The sequence below is a fragment of the Triticum urartu genome, chromosome 1A, assembly GCF_056163025.1.
Source record: "Triticum urartu cultivar PI428250 chromosome 1A, HENAU_Tu73, whole genome shotgun sequence".
Classification (NCBI taxonomy): Eukaryota; Viridiplantae; Streptophyta; class Magnoliopsida; order Poales; family Poaceae; genus Triticum; species Triticum urartu.
The window spans coordinates 160120485-160138063 of record NC_141873.1 but is presented as its reverse complement, the minus strand read 5'-3'; positions in this window follow the sequence as shown (position 1 = coordinate 160138063).

Here is a 17579-nt window from a genome sequence, read left to right as displayed (position 1 = left end):
TCTTGATCTCTATCCTTCCCCAAGTTGCTTTCACTCGAATCTTCTTTCCACAAAATCCAAATCCATGAGAGAGAGTTGAGTGTTGGGGAGACTATCATTTGAAGCACAAGAGCATGGAGTTCATCATCAACACACCATCTATTACCTTTTGGAGAGTGGTGTCTCCTAGATTGGTTATGTGTCACTTGAGAGCCTCCGTCAAGATTGTGGAGTTGAACCAAGGAGTTTGTAAGGGCAAGGATATCTCCTACTTCGTGAAGATCTACCCAAGTGAGGCAAGTCCTTAGTGGGCGATGGCCATGGTGGGATAGACAAGGTTGCTTCTTCGTGGACCCTTCGTTGGTGGAGCCCTCCGTGGACTCGCGTAGCCGTTACCCTTCGTGGGTTGAAGTCTCCATCAACGTGGATGTACGATAGCACCACCTATTGGAACCACGCCAAAAATATCTGTGTCTACATTGTCTTTTCTCCCTCTAAACTCCCCCCATTTACCTTCATGTGCAATGATTTACATTCCGCTGCTATACTCTTAGAATTGCATGTGTAGGTTGATTGCTTGACTTGTGCTAAGTGGCTAAAATCTGCCAAGACTTAAAATTGGGAAAAGGTTAGATTTTTATTTGGTCAATAGTCTAATCACCCCCCCCCCTCTAGACATACTTTCGATCCAATAGCTTCCCCTAGGATGCCCTTACACAGGTTACATCGGAACAACTTTCATAATTTGGTTCATAATTACAGGGTGGAGAACACCCCTCATGCACATATGCCCTCCAATTGGGACATATCCCGTCCAAGTGAGAACAATGCAGGAAAAGGTTCTTGGTGGCCTAAATATAAGCATCTTTTGGAGGAAATCATGAAGAATGCAAATATGCTCCAACATGTGCTCCAAGAATTGCAAGTCCTGAGAGGTGCCTTAATGAAGCAGATGGAGGACAAGCCTACAACATCATCAACTCCATCATCATCACCTCCAAAGAAAGAGATCTAAATATATGGGTATGGGCACTCCCCTTGGCAACTGCCAAGCATGGGGGAGGTGCCCCGGTATCGTATCATCATCACACCTTCACCTTTATCATTTTTCTTAGTTCGGTCCTTTTGGTTATATCTCGGTTTAGTAGAATAAAGTTTTAGTTTGATCTAGGTTTGAGTTTTCCATTGTGATCTAACTATGTAATCGAGTCCATGAGTTATATAATAAAGAGTAGTTTTGAGTTGAGGGCTTTGTTTTCTTGCTATGATCTTGAGAAAAATAAAGAGGAATAAAAGAAGTAAAAATATTATTTAATGATCTTATGGAGAGTGATGACTTCACATATAAAGAGTATGATGAGTAAAATTTTTTGGGGTTGACAAACGTAGTTTCGGTCATTGTTGCAATTAATAGGAAGTAATAAAGAAAGAGAGGTTTCACATATAAATATACTATCTTGGACATGTTTTGTGATTTGAGCACTCATTAAAATATTACATGCTAAAAAGTTGATGTTGGACAAGGAAGACAACATAATGGGTTATGTTTTCTTTTATCCGAATAGAAGTTATATTGTCATGGGTCCTCCAACATGTTGAGATTGCTTTCCCCTTATGCTAGCCAACTCTTTTGCACCAAGTAGAGATACTACTTGTGCATCCAAACATCCCTTAAACCAGTTTCGCCATAAGAGTCCACTATATCTACCTATGGATTTAGTAAGATCCTTCAAGTAAGTTGTCATCGGTGCAAGCAATAAAAATTGCTCTCTAAATATGTATGATCTTTTAGTGCGAAGAAAATAAGCTTTATACGAACTTGTGATATGGAAGAAATATGTAACATCCCAAATTTTCAATTTGGAATGTTATACATAGGTCATCATATGCATATCATATTTTATTTGCATCTTGTTTGCGATCCTAGAAATCCTAAGCAACTCAAGGACCCACGAAGAGAGTTGGGGATTTCACTATTTTCATATTTGAATTTTTCTCAAATTTGAAAAGAGGATCACTTTTGTTTTAATATTTTCCCTTCGAAATATTTCCAATATAAAATAAAAGAGAGGAGATAAAAGGACTTCTCCAAAATAAAGGAAATATTGGAGGAAAAATGTTAAAATTAAATAAATATTTTATTTGGGATATTATTGCTATTTTATTTGAATTAGAAAACTATGCAATTTTCAAAATGGCATTTTTAGGCCAGAAAAATGTTCACTTTGCTCTAAATATTTTATTTAGACGGTGAAAATTGTTTTTCGCATTTTTAGAATTTTTTTATATTTATTTAGGATTTTCTTCGGTGGAATTATTTTAAAAAAACTCCTAGACCGAACTAGGCCGAAGCCCAGCCGGCCCGCTCGCGCCACCACCTCCGCGCCGCCCGCGCCGTGCCGCCGGCGGACTCCACGAGGAGTCCGGCTCCGACTCCGCCGCGCCCAAGCAGCCCCCCCGCCCCCCGAGGCGTTTATAAGACGCCTGCCGCCGCCCCTCTCCACCTCGTCCCGCCCCACCGCCCCGCGCCGCCTGCGCGCGCTGCTGCCCGCCGCCGCTGCCGCCCCATGCAGCCGACACCGCCGCCCGCTGCCCCCGCGCCGCCCCGCCTCATCGGAAGCCGCCGCCGTTCGAATTCCGCCGCCGCCGGTTTATTTCGGTTCTTGTCGGTTTATTTCGGTAAACCCTAGATCTGGTTTGGTTTTTTGATAAATCGGTTTTTCTTGGTTTTCCGCCAGTTAGATCGGTTTTTCTCGGTTTAGATCTATTCCACGAACGTTCGTTCATTTAGTTCTTAAAACGAACGAATTCGTTCGTTTATCTCTGTTAGCAGACGTTCGTTTGATAGATTTTTCGTTTCTGTTTTATTTTTGCTAGGGACCTATCCGCGAATACTTTTATCATAGATTAGCCCCTGATCTTCAAACCCTCGCAACTTTTCAACCATACGTCCAAATCCAGTGAAACCAACGCCAAAATCTTCGTCTTGAAGCCCTCTTTCGAGTTAATCAACTTGAACATGATTTTGACAATTTAAAATTTGGTTTCAAGAAGATTTGATTTCGAACTTTTTTGATTGTAGTTTAAGTTCCGTAGCTTCGATTCGATTGATTCTTTTTGCAAATCGAAGCTCTTTAGTTGAACTTTCAGTTTGGACTTTCATATCTAAGTTTTACCCTTGATTCTATGCTCGATTTCTTATGTATGTCATTGATTGTTTGCGATAGAATTTCCGGAGTGCGAAGCGTGCTACTATGAGTCTCTAGGGTTTGCAGATCGTCAGCAAGGCAAGTAACACTTTGATCATGTTACTTTATCACCCAATTTTTTGCACTAGTTACACCCCTCAAACATTGCATGAGTGGGATAACTTAACATGTGGGTTTGGGAAGTAGATGATGAGGTAGAACCTATTGCCCTTTTTTATCAAACCCTGGGAGTTACTTCTACGTTATGCTTACTACTATGCTATGCTAGTAGTCGTGGTTTGGGTTTGAGTGTATCCATGACAAATGTGAGATAGTTAAATTAATGGCAAACTTAAGGTGGCTACTTAAATACACATCTGGGTGGATTGCTTGCGGACACCTGGAGAATCCAATGTTGTCCTAGGATATCCCGGAGTACCCGTGTGGATCATCCTATGGTTCACCACCCATGCTCAAAGGGATCATAAGATTTTTCATGCTAGAAACTTCGGTGTGCAACCACACGCCATTATGGGCTCTGGCATAGTTGAGTATGTTGCATGACCTATTTCAATGGTAGGCTAGCAGATGTAGGGGAAAGTATGTGTAATTGTCTACCCAGAGTAAAGAGTTAATGCTTCTGAAAGACTGTGTCTCGATCATCCGTTTCTCAAACAGCATGTAGTGCGAGAAAACCAATGGAGGAGATCGAGTTTTGTGGGGAAAAGTGTGCAAACCTCTGCAGAGTGTACAAACTAATCATAGTTAGCCGTGTCCCCGATTATGGACATCTTGAGTATCTGGTTCTTGAATTGTCATGTTGATCTCATCACACTAAATTAATTTTTGGGTTATTAATGATGCTTAATTGGGATTGAGTTGGAAGAACCTTCTCAATGTTTATCATCTACCATGATAGTTAAAAAAATATTCCTTTGTTGAAGGGAAAATTGGCTTTTCCTAAAAACTTATTAACCGTAGAGCCTCCACCAGCCAAATATGCATATAGTTATAGCTTTTACCTGTTCATTATTCTACAGTGTTATATTGCCAGCATATTCCATGTGCTAACCCATTTTCGGGCTGCAACGTATTATGTTGCAGACATTTCAAACGAAGAGTAAGGTGCGCTAGGTCGTTGTTGTGCACTCAGTTATGCCGTTGGAGTTGATGGACTCACTTTATCTTCCAAGCCTTCCGTTCTAATAAGTACTCTTTTATGAGTTATTGAATGTAATAATTGTGTGATTGCAACTTGCTACCTCTTGAGCACTGCGTTGGTTTTCCCTTGAAGAGGAGACGGTGATGTAGCAAAGTAGCTTAAGTATTTCCCTCAGTTTTTGAGAACCAAGGTATCAATCCAGTAGGAGGCCACGCTCAAGTCCCTTATACCTACACAAACAAATAAGAACCTCGCAACCAACAGGATAAAGGGGCTGTCAATCCCTTCACGGTCACTTATGAGAGTGAGATCTAATAGATATGATAAGATAATATTTTTGGTATTTTTATAATAAAGATAAAAAGTAAAGATTGCAAAATAAAAGGTAGTAGAAATAGCTTGTTGATGGAAGATTAATATGATGGAAAATAGACCCGGGGGCCATAGGTTTCACTAGTGGCTTCTCTCAAGAGCATAAGTATTATGGTGGGTAAACAAATTACTGTCGAGCAATTGATTGAATTGAGCATAGTTATGAGAATATCTAGGTATGATCATGTGTATAGGCATCACGTCCGTGACAAGTAGACCGACTCCTGCCTGCATCTACTACTATTACTCCACATATCGACCGCTATCCAGCATGCATCTAGTGTATTAAGTTCATAAGAACGGAGTAACGCTTTAAGCAAGATGACATGATGTAGAGGGATAAACTCATGCAATATTATATAAACCCCATCTTTTTCTCCTCGATGGCTACAATACAATACGTGTCATTTCCCCTACTGTCACTGGGGTCGAGCACCGCAAGATTGAACCCAAAGCTAAGCACTTCTCCCATTGCAAGAAAGATCAATCTAGTAGGCCAAACCAAACTGATAATTCGAAGAGACTTGCAAAGATAACCAATCATACATAAAAGAATTCAGAGAAGATTCAAATATTGTTCATATATAATCTTGATCATAAACCCACAATTCATCGGATCTCGACAAGCACACCACAAAACAAGATTACATTGAATAGATCTCCAAGAGAATCAAGGAGAACTTTGTATTGAGATCCAAAGAGAGAGAAGAAGCCATCTAGCTAATAACTATGGACCCGAAGGTCTGAAGTAAACTACTCACACATCACTGGAGAGGCCATAGAGTTGATGTAGAGGCCCTCCGTGATTGATGCCCCCTCCGGCGGAGCTCCGGAAAAGGCCCCAAGATGGAATCACTTGGGTACAGATGGTTGCGGCGGTGGAAATAGGGTTTCGTGGTGCTCCTGGATGTTTTTGGGGTATATGAATATATATATATATATATGAGGAAGAAGTAGGTCAGTGGAGCAACGAGGGGCCCACGAGGGTGGAGGGTGCGCCTAGGGGGTAGGTGTGTGTAGCGACCAGGCCTCAAACAGTCTGATCTCTGTGCATTAGTGTCATCCCTGGATCAGTAATGCTGACATGCACAGTACTTGAAGGATTTATAATAGAGTAGCAATCACACACTTATTACACCGAGTGTCTCAAAAGAGAACTTATTACAAATAATATGGCTTAAGGCCATCTAATAACGATAACAGCGGAAGGCTTGGAAGATAAGCGAGTCCATCAACTCCAACGGCATCACTGAGTATAGCACCACGACCTAATGGCATCTTACTCGTCGTCTGAAAAGTCTGCAACATGAACGTTGCATCCCGAGAACGGGTCAGCACATGGAATATGCTGGCAATGTAACACATAGAGAGTAATGAACAGAAATTGGCTACACTACATGCATATATGGCTGGTGGAAAGCTCTATGGTTACAGTTTTGCGTAAAGCCAGTTTTTCCCTACTGCAAAAGAATAAATTTTATTTAACTATCATGGTGGTTGTTAAACATTGAGAGTGTAGACACCCTCTCAATCCCAATTAAGCATCATCATTAAAAACGAACAAAATTAATTAAAGTAACATGATGAGATTCACATGATAATCCAAGTACTAGATACTCAAAACGTCCCTAACCGGGGACACGACTAACCATGATTAGTTTATACACTCTGCAGAGGTTTGCGCACTTTTCCCCACAAGACTCGGTCGACTCCGTTGGGATTCTTGCACTACATGGTGTTTGAGAAACGGATGACCGAGACATAGTCTTTCAGAAGCGCTAGCACCTTACGATCGGGTAGACCGTTACACCTCCCTACATCTGGTAGTCTACCACTGTAAGAGTTCGCACAACTTAATCAACTATGCTAGAGCCCATAGTAGCTTGTGGCTGCACACGGAAGTTTCTAGTATGAATAATCTCATGATCCCTTTGAGCCTGGGTGGCGGTCCATAAAGAAAAACAGGCAATCGCTGGAATACCCAGGTGCCTCAATCCACCTAGATTTTATTAAAGTTGCCACCTTAAATAAACCATTAATTAACAATCTCACATCTGTCATGGATACACTCACCCAATCCACGTCTACTAGCATAGCATGGCAATATAAGCAAACGTAGAAATAACTCCCAAGGGTTTGATAATAAAACAGGTAATAGGTACTACCTCATCTACTTCCCAAAACCCACAATTTAATTAGATCCTAATCATGCAATGTTTGGGGATTGATCTAATGCAACAAAACTGGGTTGTAAGAGGTATGATCAAAGTGTTACTTTCCTTGCTGATGATCCGTGAAACCTAGAGATTTGAAGTAGCAAGCGGCGCACTCCGGGTACTCTATCGCAAACAAACAAGCATACAATAAGCACTCATCTAATGCACAGGTAAAACTCAAATAAGCGAACTAACCAGAAAGTTCAACTTAAGAACTCCGGTTTGCAAAAAGAAACAAATCAAACGAAGCAAGGAAAGTCAAACGGCGAAAGAAACAAGCTTCATTTACCAATATGGATCTAAGTAAAATTTTACAGAAGCAAAAAATTGTTTGAGTTGGTTAAACCTAAAGAGGGTTTCGAGACGAAACTCTAGGCGCTTGAATCGCCTGATTCCGATAAACGAGCGAAAAGTTATACTAAAACGAAAATCGGATCAGAAATCGCGATTGAAAAATAATCGCGGAAAATCCAAGAAAAAGAAAAACGGACGAACAGGCTAACGAACGGACGTTCGCTATCTACGGCTAAACGACGAAAACCGTTCGTTAAAACAATCGTATGGACGAACGTCCGCTAAATAACTAAACGGAAAAACAGAGCTAAAAAATAAACTGGGTTCCTAAAAAAAATAAACCGACGGCTTTCTCTCGAAAACCGCGGCGATGACGGGGTCTACCTCCAGCGGGTCAACGGGCGGCGGCGGCGGTCGGCTCCGGCGGGGCGGGTGGCTCCGGCGGCGGCGGCGAACGGGCGGCGGCAGCGGCGGCTGGCTAGGGCGGCGATGGGGCTAGGGTTTGGGGTGGGCTTGGGCGCTATATAAAGGGGGCAGGCCAGGGGATTCCTGGCCGAATACGGCCCGAGGTCGGTTCACGTTTTTTTAAATAAAAACATTACGCATAGAAAAACAAAGAAAAGAAATACTAAACAGAATCCAAAAATCCCGAAATAAATTTTCCCCGACTTAAAGAATCAAGCCGGACAAGGTGAACATTTATTTGGGGCCTAAATGTAATTTTGAAAAACGCGCATTTTTCCTAAATTCAAATAAAACGGTGAAAAACTCCAAAATAAAACCTTATTTGGTTTTTTATTAAATCCTCAATATATCTTTATTTTGGGAAAGTCATTTTATTCCCTCTAACTTATTTTTATAATTGAAATAATTGAAGATAAAATAAATAAAATCAAATGATCCTATTTTCAGAATTTGAGAAAACTCAAATATGAAAATAACAAAATCCCCAACTCTCTCCGTGGGTCCTTGAGTTGCGTAGAATTTCTGGATCAGGCCAAAAACAATAAAATATGATATGCAATTATGATCTAGTGTATAACATTCCAAATTGAAAATTTGGGATGTTACAAACCTACCCCCCTTAAGATGAATCTCGCCCTCGAGATTCGGGTTGGCTAGAAAATAGGTGAGGGTGGTCCTTCAGCAAATCTTCCTCTCGCTCCCAGGTGGCTTCATCCTCGGTGTGGTGGCTCCACTGAACTTTACAAAACTTGATAACTTTGCTGCGGGTTACTCGGCTGACATAATCGAGAATCTTAACTGGTTTCTCCTCATAGGTCAAATCACCTTCCAACTGAATTGCTTCCAACAGCACTGTATCTCTCAGCGGTATAGCAGCCATCTCTGCATGGCACTTCTTCAACTGGGAAACGTGGAACACATCGTGAACTCCTGACAATCCTTCGAGCAACTCTAATTTGTAAGCAACTTCTCCCATACGCTCCAAAACTTTGTATGGTCCCACAAAATGTGGCGCTAACTTTCCCTTAACTCCAAAGCGCTTAACTCCTCGAAGCTTGGATACACAAAGATAAACTCTGTCTCCATGTTCGTAAACCGTCTCCTTCCGTTTAGAATCTACATAGCTCTTTTGCCTGGACTGGGCTACCTTGAGCCTATCATGAATCAACTTCACCTTCTGTTCATACTCCTTAATCAAATCCGGTCCAAACAACTGGCGGTCTCCAACTTCATCCCACGACAATGGTATTCTGCACCTTCTTCCGTACAAAGCTTCAACAGGGGCCATCTTCAAACTGGATTGATAACTGTTGTTGTAAGAGAACTCTGCATACGGCAAATTGTCGTCCCAACTAGATCCATAATCTAGCACACAAGCTCTCAGCATATCCTCCAAAATCTGATTGACTCTCTCAGTCTGTCCATCTGTCTGCGGATGAAAAGCTGTACTGAACTCTAGCCTGGTACCCAAAGTTTCGTGCAACTGATTCCAGAACTTTGAGGTAAACTGGGTCCTCTATCTAATACAATGCTCCTCGGAACTCCATGCAGACATACGATCATGGTCATGTATATCTTTTCCAACTTGGCACTGCTGTAAGTAGTCTTCGCTGGAATGAAATGAGCTACCTTCATCAAACGATCAACTACAACCCATATTGAGTCATAGCCTGAACGGGTCCTGGGTAATCCCATGATAAAGTCCATGCCTAGCTTATCCCACTTCCATTCGGGTATCGGCAATGGCTATAGCAATCCTGTTGGCTTCTGATGCTCTGCCTTTACTCTCTGACATAAATCACAAACTGCTACATACTCCGCAATATCCTTCTTCATTCCGGTCCACCAGAAAGTATCCTTCAAATCCAAATACATCTTGGTATTTCCTGGGTGAATCGAGTATGGTGAATCATGGGCCTCTTGTAGAGTCAACTTCCTGATCTCCGGATAATTAGGCACATAAACATGGTCCTCGAACCATAAGGTATCGTGCTCATCCTCACGAAATCCTTTAGCTTTTCCCTTGCTCATTTTCTCTTTAATAGAAGCAATATCCTTGTCAGTCTTCTGAGCTTCTCTGATTTTATCCATCAAAGTAGACTGAACCTCCAATGTTGCTACATAGCCTCTCAGAACTATCTCCAAACATAGCTCATGAAGATCCTTGGCTAACTCCTTTGGTAACTCTCCGGTAATTAGTGTGTTGACATGGCTCTTGCGGCTCAACGCATCAGCTACTACGTTAGCCTTTCCGGGGTGATAATGCAATCTCATGTCATAATCCTTGATGAGCTCCAACCATCTTCTTTGCCTGAGATCAAACTCCTTCTGTGTGAAGATGTATTTCAAGCTCTTGTGATCCGTGTACACCTCACAACGGTTTCCAATGAGAAAATGTCTCCACGTCTTCAATGCATGCACTACCGCTGCTAACTCCAAATCATGTGTAGCATAATTCAACTCATGGGGCTTAAGCTGTCGTGAAGCATACGAAACAACTCTTCCCTCCTGCATAAGCACTGCTCCAAGTCCTCGACGTGAAGCATCGCAATACACCTCATAATCCTTGCGCTGATCTGACAGAATCAACACTGGCGAGGTAACCAAATGTTTCTTCAACTCCTGGAAACTGGCCTCACATTCCTCAGTCCATTTGAACTTGGTATCCTTCTTCAAAAACTCCGTCATAGGTGTTGCAATCTTTGAGAAATTTTCAATGAATCTCCGGTAGTATCCTGTAAGTCCAAGAAAACTCCGGATCTCTCCAACTATTGTTGGGGCTTCCCAATTTGTCACAGTGACAACCTTGGTGGGATCTACTGCTATTCCTTCTCCGGATATAACATGTCCGAGGAATCCAACTTCGTTCAACCAAAACTCACATTTGCTAAACTTGGCGTATAACTGATGTTCTTTGAGTTTACCAAGTACCAAACGCAAATGTTCTTTATGTTCTTCTTCATTCTTCGAGTAAACCCGAATATCATCAATGAACACTACGACGAACTTATCCAAAAACTCCATAAACACCTTGTTCATCATGTTCATAAAATAGGCAGGTGCGTTAGTCAGACCAAATGACATAACAGTATACATCTACAGCCCATACCTTGTGGTAAAAGCTGTCTTAGGTATGTCCTGCTCTCGAATCTTCAACTGGTGGTATCCTGATCGCAGATCGATCTTGGAAAATACCTTAGCTCCTTGCAATTGGTCGAACAAATCATTGATCATCGATAGTGGGTACTTATTCTTGATCTTCACCTCATTCAATCCTCAATAATCAACAACCATCCTTAACAATCCATCCTTATTTTCCACTAGAAGTACTGGTGATCCCCAAGGTGACGAACTTGGGCGAATATATCCCTTATCCAGTAACTCCTTAATATGCTTCTTAATCTCCTCCAAATCCTTTGCAGGCATTCTATACAGTCTCTTAGATATTGGTCCTGTGCCTGGCAAAAGCTCAATCAAAAACTCAATGTCTCTATCCGGTGGCATGCCTGGCAACTCTTCTAGGAATACATCAGGAAAATCCTTTACCACCGCTACTTCCTCCTATACAACTCATGTTAAGGAATTTACTTGTGTCCTCTCCGGCACATGCCGGGATACATACTTGATCCTTCTCCCTTCTGGGGTGGTAAGCAAAATCGACTTACTGGTGCAATCGAGGTTTCCTCCATACATCGATAGCCAATCCATACCCATAATCACATCCAAACCTTGCGATTCCAGAATGATTAAATCCGTGGGAAACACATGCCTACCTATACTCAATGGCACTTGAAAACATCCTTTACTGGCCATATACTCCGCTCCTGGTGAACTTACTAACATAGGTGTTCTAAGAACCTTGGTGGGAAGTTTATACTTATCCACGAATTCCCTTGATATGTATGAATGCGATGCACCAGTATCAAAAAGAACGATTGCAGTAAAAGACTTAACCAAAAACTTACCGATTACTGCATTTGGCTGGGCTTCAACCTCCTCCACGTTAACGTGGTTCACCTGTCCCCTGTTAAAAGGGTTCGGCTTCTTCCCAGAGCTTCCATTGCCATTTCCATTCTGGTCTTCAGGACATTCATTGGCATAATGTCCGGTCTTCTGACACTTAAAGCAAGTGACTTGGCTCAGGTCTCTCTTGGCTGGGGTTGACGGGTTGGTATGGTTCTGGCCGTTGCATCCCCCATTCCCATTACCATTCTTGGGGCCATTATGATTATGAGAACTTCCTCCTCCATGGGTATGCTAAAAATGTCCTCCCGATTTTGGGGTAAAACGTGGCTTCTGCCGAGCTCCTGAATTGTACTTCCCTTGTCCATACTTCCTCTTGCGATTCTCAATCTGTTGCTGCTTCCCTTCAATCATAAGAGCATGATCTACCAGTTCCTCGTAGTTGTTGAAGGTTGCTACCATCAACTGCATGCTCAACTCATCATTCAGTCCTTCCAGAAACTTCTCCTGCTTAGCTGCATCTGTAGCAACATCGTCCAGGGCATAACGTGCTAACTTACTGAAGTCATCCACGTATTAGCCAACTGTCCATCCTCCTTGGCGCAAGTTGCGAAACTCACGCTTCTTCATGGCCATCGCTCCTGCTGAAACATGGGTAGTACAGAAAGCCTGCTGAAATTGGTCGCATGTCATTGTGGCAATAGAGTAGGTGACAGTGTAATTCTCCCACCATGATGTTGCTGGTCCATCCAACTGATGTGCGGCAAACCGCACCTTCTCAGCATCAGTACATCCTGTAGTGGTTAACTCCCTTCCAATCTTGCGGAGCCAATCATCTGCTACTATAGGCTCGGTGCTACTAGAGAACACCGGCGGATTCAGTCTAAGGAAACGGGTTAAGTGATCAACATGTGGAGGTGGTGGTGGGTTGTTCTTGTTGTTGTTCCCCTGATTCTGATTCTAGACTAGCAACTGCATCAATGCATTCTGCTGCTGGATCAACTGGGTGAGCTCCGATGGGAAAGCAAATCCATTGTCACGTCTCGGAGGCATCTGGTGGGTTTAGAGGGGAGAGATTAGAATAGAATGAGGTCTAATGAGAAAGCACTACCCATATGCATATGAGACAAACACAAAGAAAATCACTTCATTCAATCCAAACAAGGGAATACAATCGGTCTAGAACTATCGCGAAAGTGCTCGGACTATGCTATATACATGGTGGAGTACTACTACTGATGTGGTGGTCTACTAGAAATATTCCTCGATTGCAGACTCCATGATATCTGCTCCAGCTTCGTCTTCAAAGTCATCATCGCTCAGGTCAGAGTCGGTGTCGTCGATGATGATGTAGTCTTCCGGGCGAATCTCCTTGGGTTCTTCGTCTTCTTCTACTGGTGTAGGGTCTCCCATGAATACTCTGATCTTCTTAATCAGGTCCTCATTCTTCTCCACTAGTATGACGATTTCCTCCTCATAATCTTCATGTGTAGCCTTGAGTTCTTCCTCCAACTCCGTGATTCTTGTCATCGCCTTCTTCAGATCTATCATGCCTGCGCACATCTGGTTCTCCTGACATCGAATGTGCTGGTTTAACTCCTGGATAAAAGCTGCGATTGATCTATCCTTCCTAGTGTTGATCATCTCCCAATGCTCATCTCGACGCCCACAAATCTGGTAGATAGTTTCCTCGAGATCATTGCGGTAAACTTCTCCAATACGTCCCATGGTGATGTGGGCTGCCATGCTCTTTCCTGGACTCCAGGTTGGTGCATCAAAGGAAAACTCTATGGGTTCAGTGACTGGCGCGAATGTCCTTCCTGGAACTTGAACTTGAATCATCCAGCGCTCCTCCTCAGGTAAAGTGGCGTTGTAGGTCCCGCTGAAGCTTGGTACTCCGATGTTTAGGTACTTAGTGACTTCCTTCAGGTGGCGTCCAAAGGGTGTATCTTCATCCGGTTGCGTGAACTTGTTCCTTGCATCCGCCATCCTAAAAGAGTAGAAAAGATGAGAAGTCAGAAATGAGAAGAGAGTAGTGATCTAGGTCTTTTAGCTTAGTGGTCGTGTCCTATAGTCAGCGTGTGCTCTGATACCATCTTGTACCGACCAGACCTCAAACAGTCTGATCTCTGTGCATCAGTGTCATCCCTGGATCAGTAATGCTGACACACACAGTACTTGAAGGATTTATAATAGAGTAGCAATCACACACTTATTACACCGAGTGTCTCAAAAGAGAACTTATTACAAATAATATGGCTTAAGGCCATCTAATAACGATAACAGCGGAAGGCTTGGAAGATAAGCGAGTCCATCAACTCCAACGGCATCACTGAGTATAGCACCACGACCTAATGGCATCTTACTCGTCGTCTGAAAAGTCTGCAACATGAACGTTGCATCCCGAGAACGGGTCAGCACATGGAATATGCTGGCAATGTAACACATAGAGAGTAATGAACAGAAATTGGCTACACTACATGCATATATGGCTGGTGGAAAGCTCTATGGTTACAGTTTTGCATAAAGCCAGTTTTTCCCTACTGCAAAAGAATAAATTTTATTTAACTATCATGGTGGTTGTTAAACATTGAGAGTGTAGACACCCTCTCAATCCCAATTAAGCATCATCATTAAAAACGAACAAAATTAATTAAAGTAACATGATGAGATTCACATGATAATCCAAGTACTAGATACTCAAAACGTCCCTAACCGGGGACACGACTAACCATGATTAGTTTATACACTCTGCAGAGGTTTGCGCACTTTTCCCCACAAGACTCGATCGACTCCGTTGGGATTCTTGCACTACATGGTGTTTGAGAAACGGATGACCGAGACATAGTCTTTCAGAAGCGCTAGCACCTTACGATCGGGTAGACCGTTACACCTCCCTACATCTTCTAGTCTACCACTGTAAGAGTTCGCACAACTTAATCAACTATGCTAGAGCCCATAGTAGCTTGTGGCTGCACACGGAAGTTTCTAGTATGAATAATCTCATGATCCCTTTGAGCCTGGGTGGCGGTCCACAAAGAAAAACAGGCAATCGCTGGAATACCCAGGTGCCTCAATCCACCCAGATTTTATTAAAGTTGCCACCTTAAATAAACCATTAATTAACAATCTCACATCTGTCATGGATACACTCACCCAATCCACGTCTACTAGCATAGCATGGCAATATAAGCAAACGTAGAAATAACTCCCAAGGGTTTGATAATAAAACAGGTAATAGGTACTACCTCATCTACTTCCCAAAACCCACAATTTAATTAGATCCTAATCATGCAATGTTTGGGGATTGATCTAATGCAACAAAACTAGGTTGTAAGAGGTATGATCAAAGTGTTACTTGCCTTGCTGATGATCCGTGAAACCTAGAGATTTGAAGTAGCAAGCGGCGCACTCCGGGTACTCTATCGCAAACAAACAAGCATACAATAAGCACTCATCTAATGCACAGGTAAAACTCAAATAAGCGAACTAACCAGAAAGTTCAACTTAAGAACTCCGGTTTGCAAAAAGAAACAAATCAAACGAAGCAAGGAAAGTCAAACGGCGAAAGAAACAAGCTTCGTTTACTAATCTGGATCTAAGTAAAATTTTACAGAAGCAAAAACTTGTTTGAGTTGGTTAAACCTAAAGAGGGTTTTGAGACGAAACTCTAGGCGCTTGAATCACCTGATTCCGATAAACGAGCGAAAAGTTATACTAAAACGAAAATCGGATCAGAAATCGCGATTGAAAAATAATCGCGGAAAATCCGAGAAAAACCAAAACAGACGAACAGGCTAACGAACGAACGTTCGCTATCTGCGGCTAAATGACGAAAACCGTTCGTTAAAACGAACGTACGGATGAACGTCCACTAAATAACTAAACCGAAAAAACCCGATCCAAAAAAATAAACCGGGTTCCTAAAAAAATAAACCGACGGTTTTCTCTCGAAAACCGCGGCGGTGACGGGTTCTACCTCCGGCGAGTCAACGGCGGCGGCGGGTCAACGGGCTGCGGCGGCGGTCGGCTCCGGCGGGGCGAGTGGCTCCGGCGGCGGCGGGTGGCTCCGGCAGCGGCGGCGAACGGGCGGCGGCGGCGGCAACCGGCGGCGGCGGCGTGGATCGCGGGCGGCCGTGGCGGCTGGCTAGGGCAGCGGCGGGGCTAGGGTTTGGGGTGGGCTGGGGTGGGCTTGGGCACTATATAAAGGGGGCAGGCCAGGGGAGTCCTGGCCCAATACGGCCCGAGGTCGGTTCGTGTTTTAAAAAAACATTACGCACAGAAAACAAATAAAAGAAATACTAAACGGACTCCAAAAATCCTGAAATAAATTTTTCCCGACTTCTAAAATCAAGACGGACAAGTTGAACATTTATTTGGGGCCTAAATGCAATTTTGAAAAATGCGCATTTTTCCTAAATTCAAATAAAACGGCGAAAAACTCCAAAATAAAACCTTATTTGATTTTTTTATTAAATCCTAAATATTTCTTTATTTTGGGAAAGTCATTTTATTCCCTCTCACTTATTTTTATAATTGAAATAATTGAATATAAAATAAATAAAATCAAATGATCCTATTTTCAAAATTTGAGAAAACTCAAATATGAAAATAACGAAATCCCCAACTCTCTCCGTGGGTCCTTGAGTTGTGTAGAATTTCTGGATCAAGACAAAAACAATAAAATATGATATGCAATGATGATCTAGTGTATAACATTCCAAATTGAAAATTTGGGATGTTACAGTGTGCCCCCTGCCTCGTGGCCTCTTCGATTGTTTCTTGACATCCACTCCAAGTCCCCCGGATCACGTTTGTTCCAAAAACAACTCTCCCAAAGGTTTCATTCCGTTTGGATTCCGTTTGATATTCCTTTTCTGCGAAACACTGAAATAGGCAAAAAAACAACAATTTGGGTTGGGCCTCCAGTTAATATGTTAGTCCCAAAAATAATATAAAGTGTATAAATAAAGCCCATTAACATCCAAAACAGAATATATAATAGCATGGAACAATCAAAAATTATAGATACGTTGGAGACGTATCAGCATCCCCAAGCTTAATTCCTGCTCGTCCTCGAGTAGGTAAATGATAAAAAAAGAATTTTTGATGTGGAATGCTTTCTAGCATATTCTCAATGTAAATCTCTTTATTGTGGCATGAATATTCAGATCCGAAATATTCAAGATAAAAGTTCAGTATTGACATAAAAATAGTAATACTTCAAGCATACTAACTAAGCAATCATGTCTTCTCAAAATAACATGGCCGAAGAAATTAATCCCTACAAAATCATATAGTCTGGCTATGCTCTATCTTCACCACAAAATATTTAAATCATGAACAACCCCGATGACAAGCCAAGAAATTGTTTCATACTTTTAATATTCTCAAACTTTTTCAATCTTCACGCAATATATGAGCGTGAGCCATGGACATAGCACTATATGTGGAATAGAATGGTGGTTGTGGAGAAGACAAAAAGGAGAAGATAGTCTCACATCAACTAGGCATATCAACGGACTATGGAGATGCCTATTAATAGATACCAATGTGAGTCAGTAGGGATTGCCATGCAACGGATGCACTAGAGCTACAAGTGTATGAAAGCTCAACAAAAGAAACTAAGTGGGTGTGCATCCAACTCGCTTGCTCATGAAGACATAGGGCATTTTGAGGAAGTCCATCATTGGAATATACAAGCCAAGTTCTATAATGTGAAATTCCCACTAGTATATGAAGGTGACAACATAAGAGACTCCCTATCATGAAGATCATGGTGCTACTTTGGAGCACAAGTGTGGTAAAAGGATAGTAACATTGTCCCTTCTCTCTTTTTCTCTCATTTTTTTATTTGGGCCTTCTTTTCTCTTTTTTTCTTTGGCCTCTTTGTTTTAGTCCGGAGTCTCATCCCGACTTGTGGGGGAATCATAGCCTCCA